Source organism: Arachis ipaensis, chromosome B7 (assembly GCF_059453495.1).
Source record: "Arachis ipaensis isolate K30076 ecotype BB chromosome B7, ASM5945349v1, whole genome shotgun sequence".
NCBI lineage: Eukaryota > Viridiplantae > Streptophyta > Magnoliopsida > Fabales > Fabaceae > Arachis > Arachis ipaensis.
In genome coordinates, this window is record NC_142442.1 from 100,232,070 (window position 1) to 100,256,484 (window position 24,415).

A 24,415-nucleotide genomic window follows, 5' to 3' on the forward strand; every position below is an offset into this window, starting at 1 on the left:
TTACGTCGTCTATTCTTGGCCAAAGTATGGACTATTATATATTTCTGGAAAGCCCTGGATGTCTACTTTCCAACTCAATTGGAAGCGCGCCATTTCGAGTTCTGTAGCTCCAGAAAATCTACTTTGAGTGCAGGGAGTTCAGAATCCAACAGCATCAGCAGTCCTTTTTCAACCTCTGAATCTGATTTTTGCTCAAGTCCCTCAATTTCAGCCAGAAAATACCTGAAATTACAGAAAAACACACAAACTCATAGTAAAGCCCAGAAATGTGAATTTAACATAAAAACTAATGAAAACATCCCTAAAAGTAACTAGATCCTACTAAAAACATACTAAAAACAACGCCAAAAAGCGTATAAATTATCCGCTCATCAATGATAAGGTGATATATGAACTCTACCAATTCAAGCATCAAAATAAGGTGCCTAATCTTGCATGAAGAACGCTTGTGAAAGCCAGGAACAAGGAATGAGCTTCGAACCCTCACCGGAAATGCTTGCACTCTATTCGCTCGGTGTGTAGGGTTAATCACTCAATTCTCCTGTATTTCATGCTTTCCGAAATTTGTTCTTCCTCTAAAAATCAACAATTATTCTATGCATGCATACACATATCATGAGGTCTTTTCTTGGGTTGTAATGGGACTAGGGTTAAGGTAGGGGTATATATATATATATATATATATATATATATATATATATATATATATATATATATATATATACGGATAAGTGGGCAAAATTTGAATCTTTGATTAACCCAAGCATCCCACCTAACTTATATACAACTTATACATTCGAGTATTAACCTAACTACCCATTCCTCACTTTTCCATATACTCACGTGTTCACCTTTAGTCACTACACATATGCATTGATGGTTATTGAATCTTGCTTTGGGGAATTTTTGTCCCTTTTTTTCTTTCTTTCTTTTTTTTCTTTGTTTTTCCTTCTTTTTTTTTTCTTTTTTTCATTGTTCATTTTTCTTTTTATTTTGTTTTTCTCTTTCTTTTCTCTCCTCTTGACGTATTTATATACAAAAATTCCAATGCATATGGCTTACACATTCAATTGACATATGAGTATATATCCGCTCCCCAATATTTTCCGAAAACATGCTCTTACCTCAACCAATGTCCCCTGATAAACCACTATTTTATGGTTTATCTTGTGCTCAATTGAGTGGTTTCATAAAATCTTTGCACATTTATTCATACAAATTGCATGGTTTTACAATTCCTTCCTAGTTTTGTTCTATGATTTAAAACTTGCTTCCTAAGCCTTTAATTTGTATAATTTAATTCTCCTTTATACCATTCGATGCCGTGATCCATGTGGTAAGTGTTTCAGGCTTTATAGGGCAGGAATGGCTTAGAGGATGGAGAGGAAGCTTGCAAAAATGGAAGGAACACAAGAAACTAAAGAGATAACCAGCAAGCATCGACGCGCACGGATGGCTCATGCATGCGCGCGATTTGGAGAAATTTATAGTGACGCGTGCGGGTACCTGACGTGTACACGTGAATTGGAGTTTGCACAAAGACGTTTGCGCATTCCTGACGCGTAAGCGTGACAAGGAAAATCGCCAAACGACGCGTACGTGTGACATGCGTGATCTGCAGAAGTTGTAGAAAATACTGGGGGCGATTTTGGGCCGAGTTTAGACTCAGTTTCTGGCCCAGAAACACAGACTAGAGCCAGGGGACAGCAGAGACTCAAGACACATTCACATTATGCGTAGTTTTAGTTCAGTTTTTTGAATCTTAGAGAGAATTCTACTCTTTCCTCTAGGTTTTCTTCACAATCATAGTTTTAGAAGTTTATTCCCTTACTCTTTCATATCCTTAAATTTTGTTCAGAATTACAATTGGATTGTTTTTAGAATTTATTAATGCAAGGAATACTTTTTCATTTAATTTTATTATTTATTTAATTGCTTCCAGTTTTATTTCAATTATCATTTCTCTTTTCTATTCCTCTTTTATATCAACGAATATGGTATTCATGTTAATGGAGTAGTTACCCAATTTGACCTGGGGGTTGATTAAAAGGAGACCCTAGAGTTGGAATGCTCAAGTGATTAGTTAAATTGGAAGTTGTTGGCTAACTTCCTGGTCTCTGACTCTAATCCTTCTTTAGGAAAGGATTAGGACCTGGGATTCAGAGTTGGTTAGTTAGTTGCTTGACTTTCCTTTATTCTGTAAAGGATAACCAAGTAGAACAATAACCTTTTGATACTACGCTTGAGAAAATCCAACAAGGAAAGAACTTCCAATTAATCATTCCCCCGGTAAAGGCTTTTAATTAATTATATAAATTCTGTCGTTGATTTCCATTGCTTTATTTTACAATTATTTATTTTTCTATTTCTCAAACTCAAAAATTTCTTGGAAAACCTCTGACCAATAAGTTACACTCTTTTGTCAACTCGTTGGGAGACGACCTGGGATTTCAACTCCCAGTATTTTGTTCTTAATTTTGTGACAACTCTTTTCTAAATTGATAAGAGGACTTTAGTCGGTTGAGAACTGTACTTGCAACGCTGTTTTCTCTATAAATTCTTAACCGGCCAATTTCTGCCACATCAATTTTTGGCGCCGTTGCCGGGGAGTTGCAACAGTGTGCTAATTTATTGCTTGGAATTTATTTATTTTCATTTTATTTTATTTTATTTCATTACCATGAGCTGTATGTTTCTTTCATTGAATGATGCGTTCACTGCCTGATCCGAGCTTGGCCGCATTTGATTATGAAATTGAAAGAACTCTTTCACGTATTAGGTGAGCTTGGCGTCTATTAGCTTCTGAGGGGTGGTGAAGTGGTTATTGCCAATTCACCGATTTTATCTGAGAGCGAATCTCAACCGGCATTTGAGGAAGAAACAAGCTCCTCTACTACTAATTTAGTTGATTTACGTGTAGATAATATGGCAGCACCTAGGAGGATTACTCTCCAGGAAGTTGGAGCCCCAGACTTTACACTACAACCGTATCAAGCACGTCACCCAAATCTAGCTGCAGATTTTGAACTGAAGACTACGCTAATTAACTTGATACTTGATAAACCACTATTTTATGATTTATATTGTGTTTAATTGTGTGGTTTTATCATGATCCTTACCCACTTATTCATTAATTTAGCATGCATTTATATTTCCTTCCTGAAATTATTACATGATTGAAAACTGCTTCCTAGAGACTTTTAATTATGCATTTTAATTCTCCTTTATTCCATTCGATGCCGTGATCTGTGTGTTAAGCGTTTCAGGCTTTATAGGGCATGAATGAGTTGGAGATTGGAAAGGAAGCTAGCAAAAATAGAAGGAACACAAGAAATTGAGGAGATAACCAGCGAGAAGTGACGCGGCCGCATGGCTCATGCGACCGCGCAAAAGAGGAGAAATCGCAGTGACGCGGCCGCATGGCTCACGCGACCGCGCGGACCGGAAAAGCACGAGCGACGCGGAGGCGTGGACGACGCGAACGCGTGGCGAGGAAAAGCGCGAATGACACGTCAACATGGATGAAGCGAACACGTGACATGCACGATCTGCATAATCTGCAGGATTCACTGGGGCCGAGTTTTGACCCTATTTTGACCCAATTTTCGGCCCAGAACAGCAGACTAGAGCCAGAGAACATGCAGAAGCCAAAAAGGAGAACATTCATTCTACACAGTTTTTAGTTTTTAGATCTAGTTTTACTCCTCCCCTAGGTTTTTCTCTCTAGACATTGATAGTTCTTAGGATTTTAGTTTCTCTAGCTTTTTGCATTGGGATATTGAGAAGAGTTATTACCTCATCAAGACTTCATCATTCTAGTTCATTTTCTTTACTTGGCTTACTCTTCCATGTTCTTTGCTTTGTTTAATTTTACCATTGGAATATTTTTAGGATTATTTAATACAAGGATCACTTTTATTTTTAATTGACTATTTTTAATTTTTATTTACAATGTCTTTCTTTAATTCTTTTTTATATGCTATGAATTTTACCTTTACAATGAGTGAGTAGTTCCCTAACTTGATGGGGAGTTGATTGAAAGGAACCCTTGAGTTGGAAGATTCAAGAGAAAGATTGTAATTGGGTTATTGTTGGTTTGCTTTCTAATTCCTGACACCAATCCTCCCAAGAGTGGATTGGGACTTGTGGATAGAACAGTATTCCAACTTGTTTTACCTTCCCATACTTAGTAAAGGATAACTAAACGAAATAACTCTCAATTGTCAATTAATCTTAAGAGTGTTCCATCAAGAATAGGGCTTCCATGTAATCAACTCCCAGTCAAGGCTTTTGTTTACATTATTCAATTTCATCAATTTAATTTCCTGTTTACTCAACTAAAACCTTTTCGAAAACATCTGATTAATAAAATAGCACCCTTTCCTGCAACACGTTGGGAGACGACCTGGGATTCATACTCCCAGTATTTTAAATTTCAATTTTCTGTGACACCTTTCTAAATTGAGCGGTGGATTTCTGGTGAGTTAAGAACTATACTTACAACGCATATATTCTAATAATTTTTAATTCACCAATTTCCGCCCGCATCAATTTTTGGCGCCGTTGCCGGGGAGTTGCAATAGAGTGCTAAAGTTATTAATTATAATTTATTTATTTGCATTTTATTTTATTTTGCTACTATGAGCTACATGTTTCTTTTGCTAGATGACGCGTTCACTTCCTGAATCACGCTTGCCAGTATTCGATCCTGAGATTGAAAGAACCATCTCACGAATAAGGCAAGCTCGGCATCGGTTAGTCCTCTCTGATGGCAGATTTGAAACACCATCTGAGAAAGAAACCAGCCCCCGTTCTACTAATTCGGTTGATTTATGTACAGGTAACATGGCGGCAGCCAGAAGAGTTACCATCCAGGAGGAAGGAGCCCCTGATTTTACAATGCAACCGTTTCAAGCGCGTCATCCAGCGGTGGCTACAGATTTTGAAATAAAGACCTCACTGCTCAATTTGATGCCCAAGTTTCATGGCTTACCTGCTCAAGAGCCTATCAAGCATCTGAGAGATTTCCAAGTAGCCTGTTCTACTGTCAGGTGAGATGGTACAGATGAAACTTCAATTCTGCTGAAAGCTTTCCCGTTTTCTCTTGAGGGAAAATCAAGAGTGGTACTACACTCAACCCCTAGCAAATGTATCCAACTGGGATACGCTAAGAAAAGAGTTTTTGGAGAAATTCTTTCCATCTGAAGTTACTGATAAACTGAGGAAAGACATTTCCACGATTGTTCAAGATGACAATGAGACTCTCTTTGAATACTGGGAGTGCGTCAATAGTCTTCTGGAAGCAAGCCCCCACCACATGATCGGCAAGATAGTGTTACTCAGCTACATCACACAGGGTATGAGGCCCCAAGATAAGACCACATTGGAAAGTGCTAGCAATGGGACTATGAAGAAGTACAAGACCACTGATGAGGCATGGCAATTGATCAGCGACTTAGCTGAATCTACTAGGAACCACAGGCAGAAACAAGGTCGTCAAAAGCCGTTGCAGAAGTATCCTCTAGCAGAGAGACTACAGCTCTAGCTCAGAGTATCTATGAAATGACCAACTTGCTGAAGCAGATGCAATTGAATCAACAACAAGTTCAGTAAGCTCAACCTCCCTCACCACAGCAAAACCAACAGTTAGTCCCACAGAGAGTTTGCGGAATTTGTGCTGATTATAGCCATTATACTTATGAATGCCTGCAACTCTAACAGGAAGACAACATGGTGGCATCCACTCATAACTTCTATGATCGCCCCAACCAAGGGTACAATCAAGGTGGAAATAATAACCATGGATGGCAGGACAATTCTAACCAGAATTTGAGGGACAACAATAACAGAGGAGGCAGAGATAATTAGGGAAATCAGAGGTGGAATAATAACAACAACAGGCAGCAGAACCAACCTTACAGAGCACCTCACCTGAGGCAGTCCCAAGGACCACAGAATACCCAACAGCAGACCTCTCAATTCACTCATCCTTCTTCATCTCCTAATGAAGAGCTACTAAAATTTTTTGAGCGAAGTCAACAGACCATGGAAAATAACATTAATGCCAGTCTGAATGGTCTGACTACCACTTTGCAGGCTCTTGTCTCACAGATTAGATCAATGGAAAATTCCAATAACCAACCTTCAAGTTCCACTGGAATTCCCTCTCAACTATTACCCAATCCGAAGGGGGGCATTAATGCCATCACCCTAAGGTCCGGAACCACATTGCAGGAGAGGAATCAAAAGGAGCCAAGCCCACCAGAGCACGCCTCGGCTGAAGAGGTCATAGAAATAGAAGATGTTGAAGAGGAAGAGGACATTGATGAGCGGATAATTTATATGCTTTTTGGCATTGATTTTACTTAGTTTTAGTAAGATTTAGTTGGTTTTTAGTATATTTTTATTAGTTTCTAGGAAAAATTCATATTTCTGGACTTTACTATGAGTTTGTGTGTTTTTCTATAATTTCAGGTATTTTCTGGCTGAAATTGAGGGAGCTGAGCAAAAATCTGATTCAGGCTGAAAAAGGACTGCTGATGCTGTTGGATCCTGACCTCTCTGCACTCGGAATGGAATTTCTGGAGCTACCGGAGTCCAATTGACATGCTTCTAATTGCGTTGGAAAGTAGACATCCAGGGCTTTCCAGAAATATATAATAGTCCACACTTTGCTCAAGGATAGAGGACGTAAACTGGCTTTCAACGCCAGTTCCATGTTGCAGTCTGGCGTCCAGCGCCAGAAACACGTTACAAGTTGGAGTTCAACGCCAGAAACAGGTTACAGCCTGGCGTTGAATGCCCAAAACAGCCCAGGCACGTGAGAAGCTTTAGTCTCAGCCCTAGCACACACCAAGTGGGCCCCAGAAGTAGATTTCTGCACTATCTATCATAGTCTACTCATTTTCTGTAAACCTAGGTTACTAGTTTAGTATTTAAACAACTTTTAGAGATTTATTTTGCACCTCAGGACATTTTAGATCTGAATTTTGTACTCTTTGACGGCATGAGTCTCTAAATTCCATTGTTGGGGGTGAGGAGCTCTGCAGCATCATGATGAATTAATGCAATTATCTCTGTTTTCCATTCAAACACGCTTGTTCCTATCTAAGATGTTCATTCGCACTTCACTATGAAGAAGGTGATGATCCGTGACACTCATCACCTTCCTCAATCCATGAACATGTGCCTGACAACCACCTCCGTTCTACATCAGATTGAATGAGTATCTCTTAGATTTCTTAATCAGAATATTCGTGGTATAAGCTAGAATTGATGGCGGCATTCATGAGAATCCGGAAAGTCTAAACCTTGTCTGTGGTATTCCGAGTAGGATTCAAGGATTGAATGGCTATGACGAGCTTCAAACTCGCGATTGTTGGGCGTAATGACAGACGCAAAAGAATCAAGGGATTCTATTCCGACATGATCGAGAACCAACAGATGATTGGTCGTGCTGTTACAGAGCATTTGGACCATTTTCACTGAGAGGACGGGAAGTAGCCATTGAAAACGGTGACACCTTACATACAGCTTGCCATGGAAGGAGCCTTGCGTGTGTGAAGAGGAGTATAAGAGAAAAACTGAAATAAAGAAGACAAAGCATCTCCAAAACCCCAACATATTCCCCATCATTGCACAATAAGTATTTATATTTATGCCCTTTGACTCTTTACAATTGAAGTTGAAAACACTGTTGTTGGCCTCCTGACTAAGAATAATAAGATAACCATAGCTTGCTTCAAACCAACAATCTCCGTGGGATTCGACCCTTACTCACGTAAGGTATTACTTGGACGACCCAGTGTTCTTGCTGGTTAGTGGTACTAGTTGTGAAAAGTGTGATTCACAATTCGTGCACCAAGTTTTTGGCGCCGTTGCCGGGGATTGTTTGAGTTTGAACAACTGACAGTGAATCTTGTTGCTTAGATTAGGAAAAATTTTTCTTTTTGGTTTAGAGTCTTCTAATATTGTTTTTGGTTAAAATTTTAGAATCCTTATTTTTTTTCTTTCAAAAAAATTTTTTCGAAAATTATATTTTTATAATTGAATTTTTTTTCTTGTTTGATCTTTAGTTTTTCTTGTTTTGTGATTTTTCTTGTTTTTCTTGTGCCTTTTCAAAACATTAGTTTTCAAAAAAATAGTTTTTTCATTCTTAGTTATTTAAAAATACTTCTTCAAAACAAGTGTTACATTTATAACTTAGTTGGCTAGAGCGTTAGTCTGTGTTCTTGGCAATTGGGTCAGAATCTTTTATATTCTTTTCAAAATCTACTTTTTCAAAAATAGTTTTCTATCAAATCTTGTGCCAAACTTTAAGTTTGGTGTTTTCTTGTTGATTTTTCTTTGTTTTTCAAAAATTTTATTTTGGTTTTCTAAAAATTTTAAGTTTGGTGTTCTTTCTTTATGTTCTTGTGTTCTTGTGAGTCTTCAAAGTGTTCTTGAGTTTTTCTTGTGTCTTGATCTTAAAATTTTAAGTTTGGTGTTCCTTGGTGTTTTCCCTCCAAAATTTTCGAAAACAAGGAGCATTAGATCTAAAAATTTTAAATCTTGTGCTATCTTATTGTTTTTCTCTTTTCTCTTTAAATTCAAAAATATATTTTCTCTTTATTTTAAAACAAATTTTCGAAATTTATTTTTAAAATTCAGATTTTTATTTCAAAATTTAAAATCTTTTTCAAATCATATCTTTTTCAAAACTCCCTAACCATTTTTTTTCTTTTCTCTCTCTCCATTTTTCGAAAATCTTCACCCATTTTTATTTATTTTATTTTAATTTATTTTATTTTCGAAATAAATAATAATTAAATAAATAAAAATAAAATTTTTATTTTACATTATCTCCCTTTCTCCATCATGGATCTAAGTGGAAATGAACAGTCCAGAAGGACTTTGGGATCATATGCTAATCCCTCTACTGCTTCATATGGGAATAGTATCTGCATACCCTCCATTGGAGTCAGTAGCTTTGAGTTGAATCCTCAATTCATTATCATGGTGCAGCAAAGCTGCCAGTATTTTGGTCTTCCACAGGAAGAACCTACAGAGTTTCTAGCACAGTTTTTACAAATTGTTGACATAGTACATGATAAGGAAGTGGATCAGGATGTCTACAGATTATTACTGTTTCCATTTGCTGTAAAAGACCAAGCCAAGAGGTGGTTAAATAACCAACCTAAGGCTAGCATAAAGACATGGAAACAGCTGACAGAGAAATTCCTGAATTAATACTTTCCTCCAAAACGGATGACAAAGCTAAGGCTGGACATCCAAGGCTTTAAACAAGGAGATAATGAATCTCTTTATGATGCCTGGGAGAGATACAGAGAGATGCTAAGAAAATGCCCCTCTGAGATTTTTTTCAGAGTGGGTTCAACTAGACATCTTCTACTATGGGCTTACAGAAAGAGCTCAGATGTCTCTAGACTACTCAGCTGGTGGATCTATCTACATGAGGAAGACAATTGAAGAAGCTCAAGAGCTCATTGATACAGTTGCCAGAAATCAGCATCTGTACTTAAGCAGCGAACCTTCCATGAAAGAAGAGGCTAAAATAGTTACTACTAAACTCAGTCCTGCTGAACAAGCTACTGAATTCAATCAGCAATTGGATTTTCTAACAAAACAATTAGCCGAATTCAAGGAAAGACTACAAGAGACAAGGATGGCTAATATAAATATGGAAGAACAATTAAAGCAGACAAAGCAGCAGCTGTCAAACCAAATAAAAGAAGAATGCCAAGCAGTTCAATTAAGAAGTGGGAAAACATTAAATACCCCACCTCAAGGCAGCAGGAAGCCAAGAAATGAGCAAACTACCCAAATTCCATCTGAGGACAGTAAGAGCCCAGGGAAAAATAATTCTGGCACTAAAACACCGGAAATTGGGTGGAAGGCTGGCGCTGAACGCCCAAACCTTGCTCAGGACTGGCGTTCAACGCCAGAAACAAGCAAGGAACTGACGTTGAACGCCCAAAGGAAGCACAGTTCTGGCATTCAGACGCCAGGAACAGATGAGGAGTTGGCGTCTAACGCCACTCCAGCTTCCAACCCTGGCTTTCAAATGCAAGTGAGGGATCAGACACCTGCAAGTGCTGATAATAAATCCCTCAAGAAGGCTTCTCAACTTACCTCTGTAGGAAATAAACCTGCAGCAACTAAGGTTGAGGAATACAAAGCCAAGATGCTTTATCCTCAAAAACTCCGCAAAGAGGAGCAGGATAAGCAGTTTGCCCGCTTTGTAGACTATCTCAGGACTCTTGAAATAAAGATTCCGTTTGCAGAGGCACTTCAGCAAATACCCTCTTATGCCAAGTTCATGAAAGATATCTTGAGTCATAAGAAGGATTGGAGAGAAACTGAAAGAGTTCTCCTCACTGAAGAATGCAGTGCAGTCATTCTGAAAAGCTTCCCAGAAAAGCTTAAAGATCCCAGGAGCTTTATGATACCATGCATATTAGAGGGTAACTGCACCAAGACAGCTCTATATGATCTTGGGGCAAGCATCAACCTAATCCTTGCATCCACTATCAGAAAGCTTGGCTTGATTGAAGAGGTCAAACCAACCCGGATCTGCCTTCAACTTGCTGATGGCTCCATTAAATACCCATCAGGCATAATTGAGGACATGATTGTCAAGGTTGGGCCATTTGCCTTTCCTACTGACTTTGTAGTGCTAGAAATGGAGGAGCACAAGAGTGCAACTCTCATTCTAGGAAGACTATTCCTAGCAACTGGACGAACCCTCATAGACGTCCAAAAAGGGGAGATAACCATGAGAGTCAATGAGGATGAGCTTAAGTTGAATGTTGTCAAAGCTATGCAACATCCAGACACATCAGACGACTGCCTGGGCGTTGATATTATTGACTCCCTGGTGGAAGAGGTCCATATGACTGAGAGTCTCGAATCAGAGCTAGAGGACATTTTTAAAGATGTTTAGCCTGATCTGGAGGAACTAGAGGAAATAAAAGAACCTCTGAAAACTCCTCAGGAAGAGGAGAAACCTCCTAAACTCGAGCTCAAACCACTACCACCATCCCTGAAATATGAATTTCTGGGAAAAGGTGACACTTTTCCTGTAATCATAAGCTCTGCTTTAGGGCCACAGGAAGAGAAAGCACTAATTTAGGTGCTAAGGACACACAAGACAGCTCTTGGGTGGTCCATAAGTGATCTTAAGGGCATTAGCCCAGCCAGATGCATGCACAAGATCCTATTGGAAGATGATGCTAAGCCAGTGGTTCAACGACAGAGGCGGCTAAATCCCGCCTTGAAGGAGGTGGTGCAGAAAGATGTCACTAAGTTACTAGAGGCTGGGATTATCTATCCTATTTCTGATAGCCCCTGGGTGAGCCCTGTCCATATTGTCCCTAAGAAGGGAGGAATGACAGTGGTTCATAATGAAAAGAATGAACTGGTTCCTACAAGAACAGTTACGGGGTGGCGTATGTGTATTGACTACAGAAGGCTCAATACAGCCACCAGGAAGGATCATTTTCCTTTACCATTCATAGACCAGATGCTAGAGAGACTAGCAGGTCATGAATATTACTGCTTTTTGGATGGCTATTCAGGTTACAACCAAATTGCAGTAGATCCTCAGGACCAAGAGAAAACAGCATTCACATGTCCTTCTGGAGTGTTTGCCTACAGAAGGATGCCTTTTGGTCTGTGTAATGCACCTGCAACCTTTCAGAGGTGCATGCTCTCTATCTTCTCTGATACGGTAGAGAAGTTTCTGGAAGTCTTCATTGATGACTTTTCAGTATTTGGAGACTCATTCAGCTTATGCCTTAACCATTTAGCACTTGTTCTGAAAAGATGCCAAGAGACCAACCTAGTTTTAAACTGGGAAAAATGTCACTTTATGGTGACTGAAGGGATTATCCTTGGGCATAAAATTTCAAACAAGGGAATAGAGGTGGAATCAAGCTAAAGTTGAAGTAATTGAAAAATTACAACCACCTGCCAATGTTAAGGCAATCAGAAGCTTTCTGAGGCATGCAGGATTCTATAAGAGGTTTATAAAGGATTTTTCAAAAATTGCAAAACCTCTGAGCAATCTGCTAGCTGCTGACACACCATTTGTGTTTGACATAAAGTGTCTGCAGGCATTTGAGACCCTAAAAGCTAAGCTGGTCACAGCACCAGTTATTTCTGCACCAGACTGGACATTACCATTCGAACTAATGTGTGATGCCAGTGACCATACCATTGGTGCAGTATTGGGACAGAGGCATAACAAGCTTCTGCATGTCATTTATTATGCTAGCAGTATTTTAAATGATGCCCAGAAAAATTACACAACCACAGAAAAAGAATTACTTGCAGTGGTTTATGCCATTGACAAGTTTAGATCCTACTTAGTAGGATCAAAAGTGATTATGTACACTGACCATGCTGCTCTTAAATATCTACTCACAAAGCAGGATTCAAAGCCCAGGCTCATAAGATGGGTGTTGCTTCTGCAAGAGTTAGATATAGAAATAAGAGACAGAAAAGGGACGGAGAATCAAGTAGCTGATCACCTGTCCCGGATAGAACCAGTAGCAGGAGCATCCCTCCCTCCTACTGAGATCTCTGAAACCTTTCCGGATGAGCAATTGTTTGCTATTCAGGAAGCTCTGTGGTTTGGTGTTGGGAGGTCCCAACCTTGCTCTGATTATCTGTGAGGCTCCATGAGAGCTCACTGTCAAGCTATTGACATTAAAGAAGCGCTTGTTGGGAGGCAACCCAATGTTATTTAATTATATCTATTTATTTTCCATTGCTATTTTATGTTTTCTTTAGGTTGATGATCATATGAAGTCACAAAAACAAATGGAAAATCAAAAACAGAATGAAAAAAACAACACATCCTGGAGGAAGATCATTCTGGCGTTTAAACGCCAGAAACAAGCATCTGTCTAGCGTTTAACGCCAGAAAAAAGCACCAAGCTGGCATTTAACGCCAGAAACAAGCATCAGTCTGGCGTTAAATGCCAGAAACAGGCTACATTTGGGTGTTTAACGCCAGAAACAGGCAACAGTCTGGCGTTAAACGCCAGGATTGCACAGTAAGGGCATTTTGTACACCTAATTGGAGCAGAGATGCTAAATCCTTGACCCCACTGGATCTGTGGACCCCACAGGATCCCCACCTACCTCACCATTCAAATTCAAATCATTTCCCTCCCAAATCCACAGATTCACACACTTCCATCTCCTCCATCTTCTCCACTTCTTTCTTCTTTTGCTCGAGGACGAGCAAACATTTTAAGTTTGGTGTGGTAAAAGCATTGCTTTTGTTTTTCCATAATTCAGTGGTAGAGCAATTGACTGCAGATCAAAGAGCTATGAGGAAAGAGCAACAAAGGCAAGGAAGAGACATAGAAGAGCTCAAGAGCACTATTGGTTCTTCAAGAAGAGGAAGACGCCACCCTCATTAAGGTGGACCCATTCCTTAATCTCCTTGTTCTTATTTTCCTGTTTTCCGTTTACTATGCTTCATGTTTAATTATGTTTTTGTCTTTACTATATGATCACTAGTATCTAAGTGTCTATGTCTTAAAGATATGAATGTCCTATGAATCCATCACCTTTCTTAAATGAAAATTGTTTTCTGAAAAAGAAAAAGAAGTACATGAATTTTGAATTTTAAAATAGTTTAATTATTTTGATGTGGTGGCAATACTTTTCGTTTTCTGAATGAATGCTTGAACAGTGCATATGGCTTTTGAATTTGTTGCTTATGAATGTTAAAATTGTTAGCTCTTGAAAGAATGATGAAAATGGAGAAATGTTTTTTGATAATCTGAAAAATCATAAAAATGATTCTTGAAGCAAGAAAAAGCAGTGAAGAACAAAGCTTGCAGAAAAAAATGCAAAAAAAAAGGGAGCAAGAAAAAGAAAAAGCAAGCAGAAAAAGCTAATAGCCCTTAAAACCAAAAGGCAAGGGTAATAAAAAGGATCCAAGGCTTTGAGCTTCAGTGGATAGGAGGGCCTAAAGGAATAAAATCATGGCCTTAGCGGCTAAACCAAGCTGTCCCTAACCATGTGCTTGTGGCGTGAAGGTGTCAATTGAAAACTTGAGACTGAGCGGTTAAAGTCGAGGTCCAAAGCAAAAAAACAGAGTGTGCTTAAGAACCCTGGACACCTCTAATTGGGGACTTTAGCAAAGCTGAGTCACAATCTGAAAAGGTTCACCCAGTTATGTGTATGTGGCATGTATGTATCCGGTGGTAATACTGGAAAATAGAGTGCTTAGGGCCACGGCCAAGACTCATAAAGTAGCTGTGTTCAAGAATCAACATACTGAACTAGGAGAATCAATAACACTATCTAAATTCTGAGTTCCTATAGATACCAATCATTCAGAACATCAAAGGATAAAGTGAGATGCCAAAACTGTTCAGAAGCAAAAAGATAATAGCCCCGCTCATCTAATTAAGACTGATCTTCATAGATGTTTTTGGAACTCATTGTATATTCTCTTCTTTTTATCCTACTTTATTTTTAGTTGCTTGGGGACAAGCAACAATTTAAGTTTGGTGTTGTGATGAGCAGATAATTTATACGCTTTTTGGCATTGATTTTACTTAGTTTTAGTATGATTTAGTTGGTTTTAAGTATATTTTTATTAGTTTCTAGGAAAAATTCATATTTCTGGACTTTACTATGAGTTTGTGTGTTTTTCTGTAATTTCAAGTATTTTCTGGCTGAAATTGAGGGAGTTGAGCAAAAATCTGATTCAGGCTGAAAAAGGACTGCTGATGCTGTTGGATCCTGACCTCTCTGCACTCAGAATGGAATTTCTGGAGCTACAGAAGTCCAATTGACGCGCTTTCAATTGCGTTGGAAAGTAGACATCCAGGGCATTCTAGAAATATATAATAGTCCACACTTTGCTCAAGGATAGATGACGTAAACTGGCGTTCAACGCCAGTTCCATGTTGTAGTCTGGCGTCTAGCGCCAGAAACACGTTACAAGTTGGAGTTTAACGCCAGAAACAGGTTACAGCCTGGCGTTGAACGCCCAAAACAGCCCAGGCATGTGAGAAGCTTTAGTCTCAGCCCCAGCACACACCAAGTGGGCCCCAGAAGTGGATTTCTGCACTATCTATCATAGTCTACTCATTTTTTGTAAACCTAGGTTACTAGTTTAGTATTTAAACAACTTTTAGAGATTTATTTTGCACCTCATGACATTTTAGATATGAATTTTGTACTCTTTGACGGCATGAGTCTCTAAACTCCATTGTTGGGGGTGAGGAGCTCTGCAGCGTCTTGATGAATTAATGCAATTATCTCTGTTTTCCATTCAAACACGCTTGTTCCTATCTAAGATGTTCATTCACGCTTCACTATGAAGAAGGTGATAATCCGTGACACTCATCACCTTCCTCAATCCATGAACATGTGCCTGACAACCACCTCCGTTCTACATCAGATTGAATGAGTATCTCTTAGATTTCTTAATCAGAATCTTCGTGGTATAAGCTAGAATTGATGGCGGCATTCATGAGAATCTGGAAAGTCTAAACCTTGTCTGTGGTATTCCGAGTAGATTCAAGGATTGAATGGCTATGACGAGCTTCAAACTCGCGATTGTTGGGCGTAGTGACAGATGCAAAAGAATCAAGGGATTCTATTCCGACATGATCGAGAACCAACAGATGATTAGCCGTGCTGTGACAGAGCATTTGGACCATTTTCACTGAGAGGATGGGAAGTAGCCATTGACAACGGTGACACCTTACATACAGCTTGCCATGGAAGGAGCCTTGCGTGTGTGCAGAGGAGTACAAGAGAAAAACTGAAATAAAGAAGACAAAGCATCTCCAAAACCCCAACATATTCCCCATCATTTCACAGTAAGTATTTATATTTATGCCCTTTGACTCTTTACAATTGAAGTTGAAAAACACAGTTGTTGGCCTCCTGACTAAGAATAATAAGATAACCATAGCTTGCTTCAAACCAACAATCTCTGTGGGATTCGACCCTTACTCACGTAAGGTATTACTTGGACGACCCACTGCACTTGCTGGTTAGTGGTACTAGTTGTGAAAAGTGTGATTCACAATTTGTGCACCAGACATACAGGACGTAACTGAAAAAGAAGAAGCCCAACCACAGGAGGAAGTACCAAGAGGCGCAGACACTGTAGAAAACACCACTCCCATTCCATTTCCACAACTTGCAAGGAAGCCCAGGAAGTAGCTGGAACCCGATCCCAAAATGGTAGAAATATTCAAAAAGGTTGAGGTAACCATTCCTCTTTTTGATGTTATTTAACAAGTACCTAAATATACAAAGTTTCTAAAAGACTTATGTATACATAAGGACAAAATTCATGAATTAGAAACTATTCCTTTAGGTAGTTCCATATCTGCTTTAATGGGAGAATTACCTGAGAAGTGTAGTGACCCAGGTCCTTGTATAGTTAGTTGTACTATTGGTGGTGTAGTAATTTATGATTGCATGTGTGATTTAGGAGCCTGTGTTAGTATAATACCTTTGTCTATATATGATATTTTGAGGCTCCCTCCCTTAAAAAGGTTGGCAGCTCGTTTTGTGTTAGCAGATAAAAGCATTATTACAGTGGCTGGAGTTGCTGAAGATGTTTTAGTGAACATTAAAGGGCTTACATTTCCCACTGATTTTTATATCTTGGAGATGCCCCATAATGACTCAGATAAGCCATCATCAATCCCTACCTGGAAGACTATTCCTGAAGACATCAAAATTCAAGTTGGATGCTTTTTCAGGAACATACTCTTTTGAAATAGATGGCCGAATAGTAATCTTCAATCTGAATGGAGTCATAAACAACCCTCCAGAAAATCATTCAATCTTCCAGTGTGATGTCATAGATGAAACTGTAGCTGCAGTTCACAAGGAAGAATTAGAAGAGAGGCACACTGGACAAGGTCCAAGTGTGGGGATCCTCTTGATTGACTATGAGGGCACTTCGGCATTTTCACAAGTTCCAGACAATCCAGAGCCTGCCCATGATCAGAAATTGGAATTAAAACTTCTTCCTCCACATCTCAAATATGCTTATCTTGAAGATGAGCAGAAGTTTCCAGTTATCATTGCAAGGGAACTTACTTTTCAACAAGAATAGCAGCTACTTGATGTACTGAGGAGGCACAAGAAGGCAATTGGGTGGAGTTTGGCAGATATAGTAGGCATCAACCCTCAAGTATGTGAGCACAGAATATTTTTAGAAGAGGGAGCAAGACCTGTCCGTCAACCCCAAAGAAGATTGAATCCCACTATCTTGGAAGTTGTCAAAAAGGAAGTGACTAGACTATTGGAGGCAGGTATCATCTATCCCATTTCAGACAGTGAATGGGTTAGCCTAGTACAAGTGGTGCCCAAGAAGTCTGGAGTCACTACAGTGAAGAATGAGCATGGAGAGCTCATAGCAACTAGAGTTCAGAATGCTTGGAGAGTTTGCATTGATTACAGGCGTCTCAACCAAGCTACCCGTAAGGATCACTACCCACTTCCATTCATTGATCAAATGCTGGATCGCCTGTCAGGTAAATCACATTATTGCTTTTTAGATGGTTACACAGGTTATTTCCAGATTCATATAGCTCCTGAGGATCAGGAAAAGACCACTTTTACATATCCTTTTGAGACTTATGCTTACAAGAGAATGCCCTTTGGCTTGTGCAATGCACCAGCTACTTTCCAAAGGTGTATGATGAGTCTTTTCTCTGATCTTATTGAGGATTGTATGGAGATTTTTATGGATGATTTTAGCGTTTATGGTGATTCTTTTAGCCTTTGCTTAGATGGATTATCTAGAGTATTAGATAGATGTGTTAATACAAACCTTGTATTGAATTTTGAAAAATGTCATTTTATGGTAAAACAAGGGATTGTATTAGGACATGTGGTATCTAATAATGGCATTTCTGTAGACCCAGCAAAGGTGAATGTTATTTCTAGTTTACCTTACCCCTCCTCTGTGAGGGAAGTCTGTTCGTTCCTTGGCCATGTAAGTTTTTACAGGAGATTTATTAAGGACTTTAGTAAGGTAGCACTTCCCTTATCCAGATTACTATTGAAGGATATTGAGTTCAAGTTCGGTGAAGATTGCAAGCAAGCGTTTGATAAGCTGAAGGCCGCCCTGACTCAAGCTCCAATTGTGAAAGGACTAGACTAGAGCCAGCCGTTTGAAATCATGTGCGATGCTTCCAATCCTGCAGTAGGAGCAGCGCTGGCTCAGCGCGAAGGTAAGGATCCTTTTGTAATTGCTTATGCGTCTAAGACTTTAGACGCTGCCCAGTCGAATTATACTACTACTGAGAAAGAGCTTCTTGCTATTGTTTTTGCTCTGGATAAATTCCGAGCTTATTTACTTGGTACTAGAGTAGTAGTGTATTCGGACCATGCAGCTTTAAAGTATCTATTATCTAAAAAGGAGTCTAAACCAAGGCTTATACGTTGGATACTGCTATTACAAGAATTTGATTTAGAAATAAAGGATAGGAGTGTTAACCAGAATTTAGTGGCAGACCACTTGAGTCGCCTTGAGCACATTAAGGATGATTCTACTCCTATAGATGATAACTTTCCATTTGATAACCTGCAAGCAGTGTCTGAAGTATCCCCTTGGTATGCACCTGCAGCTAATTATCTAGTTAGCCGCACATTTCCTCCAAGCTTTTCTAAGCATCAAAGAGAGTCTAAATATTATATATGGGACGACTCATATTTATGGAGATGTGGCGCTGATCAGGTAATTAGACGGTGTATGCCTCAATCAGAATTCCAGTCCATCTTAGAGGCCTGTCACTCATCTGAGAGTGGAGGACATTTTGGCCCTCAAAGAACTGCTAGAAAAATATTAGACTGTGGATTCTGGTGGCCTACTCTTTTTAAAGACGCTGCTGAATTTTGTTAATCTTGCCCCCATGCCAAAAATTTGGTAATATATCCAAGAGGGATGAGATGCCTCAACAATATATGCTTTTCTGTGAAATTTTTTATGTTTGGGGCATTGACTTCATGGGTCCATTTCCAAATTCTAATGGTTATTTTTATATATTGTTAGCTGTGGATTACGTTTCCAAATGGGTGGAAGCAATTCCTACCCGCACTGATGATGCTAACACTGTTGTTTCCTTTGTGAGAAATCATATTATCTATCGCTTTGGATCCCCACGAGCAATCGTGAGCGATCAAGGCACCCATTTTTGTAACAGGAGACTAACAGGACTAATGAAGAAGAATGGGATAATTCATAAGGTTGTGACAGCATACCATCCTCAGACCAATGGGCAAGCCGAGGTGTCAAATAGAGAGATAAAGCGTATCTTGCAGATGATAGTAAAGCCTCATAGAAGAGACTGGAGCACCAGGCTACAAAATGCACTCTGGGCATACAGAACAGCATACAAAACATCCGTTGGGATGAGTCCTTTTCGCTTATTTTATGGAAAAGCTTGTCATCTCCCGGTGGAAATAGAGCACAAAGCCTTTTAGGCAGTCAAGGAGTGCAATATGGGAATTGAGAAAGCCGGAGCTGAAAGGAAGTTGCAACTGTAAGAACTGGAGAACCTTCGCCTAGAAGCTTATGAGAACTCAAGACTACACAAAGAGAAGATGAAGGCTGTACATGACCAGAACATCAAGAGGAAAGAGTTCCAACCTGGGGACTCGGTCCTCCTTTACAAATCTCGAATGAGGCTCATGCCAGGCAAGTTGTGATCAAGATGGGAAGGTCCATACAGAGTAGAGAAGGCCGAACCGTTCGGAGTTTATCACCTTATCCATCCTTCGAGCTCGGAGCTTATCAAAGTTAATGGACATCGTTTAAAGCTGTACCATGGCGAAAAGCGGAAGAAAGACAAGGAACTCGAGATCTTCCTCTTGGAAGATCCCCACATAGCCAAAGACTGAGCTAGTGGAGCGTCCAACTTACGGACGTTAAAGCAAAGTGCTAGGTGGGAGACAACCCACCATGGTATGATCGTTCTTTTCTCTATTTTTAATTTTCTTATCCAATAACTCTTCTCTTTATTAGTGTATTTCGTGCATCTGCATTTACATATTTTTATTTTTAAAAAAAAAATGCCACGCGACGTGACTGCATCAGCGACGCGTCCGCATCGCAAGGAGAGGGGAGAAAAATAAAAATGAACAGAGAGTCACGCTGGAGTGTGGCTGGAGGAGTGCCAGTGGCACAAATCTGCCCATGCAACCACGTCGTATGGGCATAATGACCTCCCACGCGACCGCGAGCCCTGATTTTCGACGTAGAAAGGGTGCACAGCTGAAAGTTGTGCTAGAGTGGTGCTGGACTGGCGCTAGACGCGCAATCCCCCTCACGCGACCGCGTGCCGCACGCGGCTGCGTCGTACCCCATAAACTGCCCACTCACGCGATCGCATGCCCTATGCGATCGCGTCACCTAAAATTTGGCATTTAATGATTTTGAATAGAGAGTTCTGCGAGTGCGAGGCAACCCTCGCGCCACTGGCACAAACTGGGTCACGCGACCGCGTGACCGAAGCGACCGTGTCCCTCAACTTAAGCGCAAGTCACGCGACCGCGTGCCCCATGCGATCGCGTCGCTTGCGCCGCACAGCTCAACCTAATTTTTCCAATTATCATATCTTTTTCTTCTCCAAATCCTAATTTTTCTTTTCCCTCCTTATTTCTTCCTCCTCCCTTCTTCCTTCTATCTCACCTTTCACTCTCTCTCCCTCACCTCCATTAACAAGGTTTTATTTTCTTCTTCATCCTTTTCTTTTCTATCATTCTTCTTATTTTATATGTTATTTTATTTTCTTTTCTTTTTCTTTTCATTATTCATATTTTCATCCTTCTTCTTTCCTTTTTACATGGTGTTAGAATTTTATTTAAGTCATTATTCTTCATTATATGCTTGTGGATTGTTGCAAATTATTTGGCAATTATATATTATTTTCTTTAAAGGGTTGCTTGCATGTTCACTTTAATCCTTTGTATACCTTATTTACCATGCACGCTATGTGTTTGTGAAAAAGCCCATATGGCATTATGCACTTCTCTATGTTATTCTACTATTCAATGCTTGCTTTTCACAAATTCCCTTTACTATTATATTAATTGAATTTAATTGTTAATACAAACGTGATGGTTTGCTACAAAGTGATGCTTGATCTATGCTACTCATGCCCTTTGCCGGCATGCCAATAAACACCTTGCATTCACTTGTCATCATATGCACTAACTATTTTCCATTAATGATCTTTCACATGTACTCATGAGCGTGTGTTAACATCATTTATCTTTTAATGTGCATGTATAACCATCCTTTTTCGTTCTCTTCATTGCTATATCTCTCTTTGAACTTAATTTACTCTCTCTTCCCTTTTCAAGATGGCCACCAAGAAAGGAAAAAAGAAAGCTACTCCCAAACCACCAGCAAGAAGAGGAACTAAATGAGCACTAGTGGCAGAGCCTTCTTCAATTGCAGTCAAGCCCTCAACAAAAAGAGTTAAGAGGATCATCAAGGTTGATGAAAAAGAGAAAGCCTTTCCAGCAAAGGACACTGCGCGATTTCCAAATCGCTACTATGAGCAAATATTCCCTACTCTAGCCGAATGGAGTTACAACAACGAACACCTTCTTATCCTCCCGCCCAATATTGCTACTTTTGTTGAGCCGCAAATTGAACGAAGACAATGGGGTTTCCTACAGAGACAACAGAAGCAGGTCAATCTTTCTTGGGTAGTCGAGTTCTACTCTAACTTTTACCTGCCTACCCTACAGTCTGTTGATGCCAAAGCATCTTAGGCTAGTTTCACTAGTATTTTTCTGTTAGTTTTAGTGGTTTTATGCATTTTCTTGAGCTTAAAGTAACCAAGAATGGTTAAAAGAAGAACAAAGCAATGAACCATCCAAACAGTATGATTTTGATGCAAATTCCATGAGTTTTTAGTTATATTACTTGAATACTATGAATGGAAGATTTCTCATGAAATTTTGCAAGACTTTGATGCAATTGTTTGGATGATTTTAGGGAAGAAGAGGCTAAGCAAGGAAGCAACAAAATCAATAAAGGAAGCTTGAATATCACATGTGGAGTTTAAGTTCCAGTTTAAGCCTAAACTGGAGCTTAAACGCCAGAATCATGAAGGCTAAGAAATGCTGGAATTGAAGTTTAACCTCCAGTTTAACCTTAAACTGGAGGTTAAACGCCAGAAGTGAGAAGGATACCAAGGGGGGCAGTTCCACGTTTAACCTCCAGTTTAACCTTAAACTGGAGGTTAAACGCCAGAAGTGGGAAGTGCACCAGGGAGCCATTCCACGTTTAAGCTCCAGTTTGACCTTAAACTGGAGCTTAAACGTGTTCGACCAAGAACTCTCCTCCAGGGCTGCCTTTCCCCCCTTCCACGTTTAAGCTCCAGTTTAACCTTAAACTGGAGCTTAAACGTGTTCGACACCTCCAGGGCTACCTTTCTCAGCTTCCACGTTTAAGCTCCAGTTTAACCTTAAACTGGAGCTTAAACGTGTTCGACCTCCAGGATGGCTTCCTCCTCTTCCACGTTTAAGCTCCAGTTTAACCTTAAACTGGAGCTTAAACGTGTTCGACCTCCAGGGCTGCCCTTCCTATCTCCACGTTTAAGCTTCAGTTTAACCTTAAACTGAAGCTTAAACATGTTCGACTACATGACTCTCCAGGGCTGCCTTCTTCCATTTCCACGTTTAAGCTTCAGTTTAACCTTAAACTGAAGCTTAAACGTGCTTCTACAAAAGGCTTCACTGGAAGTGTCTGGCGTTTAAGCTGTAGTTTAAGCTTAAACTGCAACTTAAACGCCACTCTTGGAAAAGGTTTCTGGGCCAAAAATATTGCGATTTAAGTTAGTCTTTAGCACAAACATTAACTTAAACTTACTCTGGCATGAAACCCAATTGAATATCATGGTTTATGGGATTGGGCCTGAAGAATTGATGAGTCTGAAATTTCAATTTGTTGAGTCATGTATTATTATTTGATTATCACTAAGATGGCTCAATGAATGTTACAGAATTTGGATCAGCAGCCTCATCAAGATTATGGATCATAAACCCAAAGCAAAAGGAAAGCAGGGAGAGGCCTCAAAGCCCAAGAAACACAACAGAAGCTCAATATAGAAAGTGTATAAATAGGATAGAATTTAAGTTAGGGAGGACTTTTACCTTCACTTTTAGCTAGTTTTCATATCTTTGTAATTGAATTCAGAGCTATGACTCACTAAACCCCCTTTCATTGGGTTAGGGAGCTCTATTGTAATTCAATGAATCAATAATAGTTTATCTTCTTCTTCAATCTTTTCTCTTGAATTTTGTTAGAAAGCTTCTCGATCTAATTCCATTGGGTAGTTGTCTTGGGAAAGAAACTACCCATAATTGGAATCCTTCGGAACCTTGGGAAAGGAATGGAGGATTCATGCTAGAGAAGCTTTCTCACAGTGAATTGGATTGGGGTTTGGATGGATATTGTGACATGTAATCCTACCAAATTGTGGTTCATGAAACTGTGTGGTATAATCAGTGATCGAGCATCATCTCTTCTTATGAACATTTAAACCAAGGGATTGGGAATTTGTTCATTTTTAGAGAGAATTGGTGAGCCAAGGGATTGGGATCCAATCATATAAGATTGCCAAGCAAAATTCAATGAACGCATTGCTTGAGGAAGAGATAAACATGTTTTGATTCGGAGATCTCAATATCTCCTATAACCCAATGAATCCCCCAATTCTGATTTCCATCTTCTCTTTACATTCTGCAACTCAATTCATGCAATCACCCCCATTCCCTTTTAATTTCAGCAATTTAGTTTCTGCTCTTTAATTCATGCAATTTAAGATTCCGCCATTTCAATTTCTTGTCATTTACTTTTCCCGCCAATTTTACATTCCGCAATTCTCATCTCAATCTTGATTCCGCTCAACTAGAACACACTTCTAATCCGAATTGCTCACTCAACCAATCCTTGTGGGATTCGACCTCACTCTATTGTGAGTTTTTACTTGACGATAACCGGTGCACTTGCCGGAAGGAATTTTGCCGATCGTGCAATTTCCTAAATCGTAGCATAACTAGTTTATGTGCATCAAGTTTATGGCGCCGTTGCCGGGGATTGGTTTTCGATTGACAATTCTCAAATTAGAAGTTAACTAGATTGAGCATTTTTTTTCTGTTTTGAATAATTCAGTACAAGTTATTTGTTGAATTTTAATTTCTGCACTCGGTTACATGCTTTCTTTCTTTATGCCTTTAAATTCAAGCAACTAACTCACTGACTCACTAACTGTTTGAATTAATTTCTCAATTGCTCTAACCATACTCTTCCATTAACCAAGAGTATTTCACTTGTTTGTTGCCTGTGCTGTGTTCTTGTATGACAGGTAGGAGAGGAGAGACATCAACTCCTCCATAT

General features: G+C 39.5%; 1 pseudogene; it reads right to left on the reverse strand.

Moving 5' to 3' along the window:
* Positions 1-24,415, reverse strand: part of LOC148553510 (uncharacterized) — a 91,154-nt pseudogene that overhangs the window by 44,209 nt on the left and 22,530 nt on the right.